Genomic DNA, 5,162 nt, shown 5'->3' on the forward strand with positions numbered 1-5,162 from the left:
CAAAAGCATGCCGGTTCTCTGCATAGACAAACTTCAACTAAGAACTGTATTCGTCTAAGAACAAACCTTCGCTTGCCAGAGGTCTTTTTACAAATATGTTATTAATTAAAAAGGAAGAAGTCAATTGAATTTCTAATCTAAAATTTTATCAATAAAAGACTTCTGAAAAATTAATTTGAGTGATATTGTATATAAGGTCATTTTTGAATCTTTTTTCTAATAAAATTGACTTCATTAACTGCCATATTTAACGGAAGGATATATTTGTATAATTTAAAAAATTAAGGGTTTAATTGTTTAGTTTTCAAAATGAAAGAGTTTAATTGTAACTAAAATAAGTTAAAGACTTGTCAGTACTTTCGTGGAAATTACGAGAGTTTTTCAGTACCTTTTGCCTATATTTTTTTAAGATTAATTTCATAAAAAATAATGATCTTTACATAAAATTTTATTTTAATCACGACTTTTAAAAGTTGTCATATCAAAACATGAACTTTCTATTTTTTTCAAATCTATCACCAAATTAATTTCCGGTGTATTTGTGTTGACGTGACCATCGAAATCCGGCGAATTTGAAAAAAATGAAAGGTAAAAATATACCGAAAAATAATCGGTGATACATTTGAAAATAATGAAAGTTCATGTTTGTATATGGTAACTTTTAAAAGTCGTGATTAAAATGAAATTGCGTGTAATGTTCGTGATTTTTTATGGACTAACTCTTTTTTTATTATAGAATATTAAATTTTGAAAATAATTTAATATTTTTAATTTGATAAGAATTTATTACTTTTAAATTTTATTAAAATTATGAACTAAATTATAAATTAATTTAATATAAATAAATTTGACCTTTTATTGTCATTTTAAGAAGCAAATATGAGTTCTTTATTATCTTCCGGATGCCATCTTTAAACGTTTTAGGGTTGGTTTCATTACGAAAAAATCAATAAAATATATTACCCGTTGTTTTTTTCTTTTTTAATTTTAAAAAATTATATTATAAAAAGTGCGTCTGCCGGGAGTCGAACCCGGGTCTATTGCTTGGAAGGCAATTATCCTAACCGTTGGACTACAAACGCTTTGTGACATTCGACCCACATTGTTAACACATAATCGTTATTGTAATTGGGCATGACGCTCTTAAACATATTTTGCTACTGGAGTATCGATTTGCTTTTTTTGTAATCTTAGTATCAATTTACTTGAATGATATAATTAAAATGAAAATGACTTATTATTAACCGTAAAAAATATAAATATAAAACTAAACTTATATGGATTATACATGTCAATGTTTATAGCACTATCACCTTTTAATATTACAAAACTGACTTCTTTTGTAAAATTATATCTTTTATACGTTTTTTTCATTTTCTCTCTCAATTTGGGGGTTTCTCGTTCTTCTTCTTCACTTCGACTTTGTCACCACAATCTTCGGTATCACATTTTCATTTTATCCACGAACCTCTCCTCCACGATTCCTCTCTTATTTTGGTGCCTATAAATCCTGTAAGTTCTTGTTCTTTTTTTTATTATTATTTTTAGGTTTTGTTGAGTTCTCAATACTTGCATTTGATTTATATTGTTTGTATTGTGTTTTTCGTTGATCTATTGTTCTTATTTTTTCGAATTAGGTCACTCTAATCTTTAAGATTTTGTTGTTGATTTTTGTATATTCTGTTTGATTTTTTGCTTAATATATTTTGAAATTAGTTTGTTTAATCTCATTTATTGTTGTTTACTGATTGAAATCATGACTTATGGTTTACTTTTATTTTTTAAATTTTAATAAGTGTTCTTTAATTCCTTTTTATCAATTTGATTGATTTTTAAATTATTATGTAGTTTAATGTAACTGTTCTTTTGATTTTTGTGTAATTTATTTAAATTTTTACTTAATTTATTTTGAAATTATTTTGTTTAATTCAATAGGCTGTAATTTTGTTGACTGAAATCATGATTTACAAGTTCTTCGAAAAAGAAACCTTCCAGTGAACTTGAAAAGGTTTCGGATGATGCTTTAATTAAGGTATTTTATCTTTGTGATTTTGTGTAATGTTAATTTAACTTTCTTTAAGTTAGAAATTAAAATAAATTAAAATTAATATATATATTGATGTATGTTGATGTTGATTTATTGTTGATTGTAGCAGTCACCTAAGAATAGGTCAACTTATGGTTTTTCAAAGAAGAAATCTTCCACTGCAACCTATGAATCTGAAAAGGTTTTGTTGTTGACATGTCTTTTGTTCGTCGAGCATTTGATTGATTGCAAACCTATTCATTCGTCATATTCGTTGAATGAAATGGAATTGTATCATAACTGGTTCTGTCAAAACTTGGTTAAGTATGGGAGGTGGAAGACGGAAACAATTATACAAGTGATGTTGAAGGAACTGTGCAGCTGCAAATAAAATTGAGGAAGAAAAATGTTTTGAAATAGATTTTGTTAATTGGTGAACTATTGTGTTGGTTGTATGTTTAATATTTTCTTATTTTGTTATTATTTTTGTTTTTCATATTGTTTTGAATACTTACTTTGATAATTTATTTATCTGATTCATTTATTTTAATTTTTTATATTTTTGTAGTTCTTTAGTAGAATTACTACTATCATATTAACAAGTTATCAACATGATATCAACAATTAATGCTAATTTAATCAAAATGTTTGTAAAAATGAGAACATTGATTGATTTAAGTCAAAAACAATCAACACATTATCAAAAGCATGTCAACAGCTCATCAACACAGCAAATTAAACTCAACATGTTATCAACATTATGTCAACAACATGTCAACATAAAATTAAATATGAAAAAGAGTTAAAATACTTATCAACATAATGTCAACAATAAATCAACAACGAATCAACATAAAAAAAATTATATTTTTGAAAAATTATACAATCAATAAATTATCAACAAAAAATCAACATGTCAATATGACATATCATTATCTAGTCTTAGTTATTTTTTTTTTAATTTATTTCACGGACAAAATTATCTAATTTACCAATATTTTTTTTAAAATAAAATTTTTCAATGTTAGAATCAAGCAAATACCAACTGATTATCAACACAAAATCAACATAAAATCAATAACACTATAACATTATAATTATTGAGCAGTCAACCATCATCAACAAATCGTGTTGCAGAATAAAAAAAAACACAGAAATACAACCAAACAAAAAAAATGTAGTAATAACAAAAAAATACTCCATGAAACCACAAATTTATTTTACATAACATGTAATTAACATTATATTCTTTAAATGTAATCTTCATACATGTTTAATGGTGAAAAAACAGTATAAAACTTGTAGATCTGAAAATAAAAAAGAAAAAAAAAAGAAAAAGAACAATGAATAAATTGTAGATTTAAAATCAAAATTGATGACGACGACCGGAGGAGATGATGGCGTTGGCGAAGATGAAGACGGAGACGATGATGGAGGAGCGGAGAAACAGAGGACGGCGCAGCGGAAAACGACGGAGCAAACACGGGCTGAGAGAGAGGAAAGAAAAATTAATTGTGATGAGAGAGAAAATTATTTCATTTATGAGGGGTTGACTTAGAGTATATTATATATAGATCCCTATAAAAATAATATTTTCCAGCGTGTACAGTATTGAAAACTCTTGTCAGTATAAAAGTAATAATTCGACAAATGTTAGTTGTTTATGAAAAAAGCCCACGTTTATAACTAATTTAATTTGGTGGATAGATTGTATGTAATTATTTATACCGATCCAGAAGAACGGTCCATGACCTAAGCTGATTTGGATCTTAAAGCCCTCGAGTCATATTTAATTTTAGTTGTATTATTTATTATCAGTTGTTTAGTATTATAAATAAGATCCGATAAAATAAGTTTTTTTACTATTCACGATCAATCGTAATCTTTCAAACTATATCTTTACAGAAGGTATGAACAAACCTCTTTATTCATACAAATAAATAAGATATAGTCGCACTTAAAAGCCGAGCATTCTATCATTAGTTAGCGACTCCTCGCTTATTCCCGATAAATAAGTATAATTTATCTTTTCTGTTTATACATATCTAATCAACAAAAACCAACGATCGGATTTTTAATCTTTCAATATCTGTGATTGAATTAATGTAAGAGTATAATTGACATTAATTAATTTTATCTAATTTTTTTAATTCTTATATTAATACTTTTAAATAAATTTTAGAGTAATTGTTACTCAAATCAAACCTTATTATTATTCGAACACCAAACGATTAAAGCATCGTAATCTAATATAAACAAAGTATCACTGAAATAAGTAAAGAAACAAGATATTCAACCTTACTGAAATGTCGCGGAAGTTATTGCAGTTAAAATAGAACTAAGTTTTATGAAAATTTTGTTCTTACATTTAATTTTTTAAAGAATATTAAATGAAATTCATTAAGACAAATAATTTCTCTATTTCACCATTTGAATTGAATTTTTTAATTTTTATTTAAAATTGCATATCTATAAAATATGAAATTTTATAAAATTAAAATAATTTACAATTAAATATAAAATCATAAAATTTATAAAAATAACTTTAGATTAATAAACTATTATAACAATTCATCATATATAAAAAAAGGGATATAACCTTTTTACCTTTATTCACATAATTAACTAAACATTTGTGAAGAATGGAAGATTGAAAATCCACAAATTCTCATTACCTTTTAACATATCAACCAATAATTTTGCTAAATCAGTTAATTTTATAGATTTTAATCATATAAAATTTTTTAATCAAACGGTGGGCTAAATCAGAGGTGGTTTCAAGCTAGATCCAGCATAGGTTTGGTTCATCCCAAAAAATATAATGGGCTTTGATTGAGATTGGGGCAACTTATGCTAATCGAACACTATATCTAGTTTATCAGTTTGTGGCCTACTTTTGCAAATCCAATTTGGGCCTCACTAACAACTAGCCCAAGTCTGAATCAACATCTTAAAATATGGGCCTTCAATAATTTGTTCTGCATACCAAATTTATTTGGATATTTTTCAAAAAACTATACAAAAAGGTAAAAGTAATTTTAAAAATGAAAAAAGGGTCAACGCGCCCCCTGAACTTGTGACACAGGGTTAAATAACCCAATTTATATTTTTTTGAGCAACTAACCCCAAAACTCTT

At 25.9% G+C, this 5,162-nt stretch overlaps 1 non-coding gene across 1 annotated transcript; it reads right to left on the reverse strand.

Moving 5' to 3' along the window:
• Positions 1 to 1,010: 1,010 nt before the first annotated feature.
• TRNAG-UCC (transfer RNA glycine (anticodon UCC)) lies at positions 1,011 to 1,082 on the reverse strand. Its single transcript has one exon. It is a non-coding gene; the product is annotated as a tRNA-Gly (tRNA).
• Positions 1,083 to 5,162: the final 4,080 nt, after the last annotated feature.

This window comes from Mercurialis annua, linkage group LG1-X (genome assembly GCF_937616625.2).
Source record: "Mercurialis annua linkage group LG1-X, ddMerAnnu1.2, whole genome shotgun sequence".
Classification (NCBI taxonomy): domain Eukaryota; kingdom Viridiplantae; phylum Streptophyta; class Magnoliopsida; order Malpighiales; family Euphorbiaceae; genus Mercurialis; species Mercurialis annua.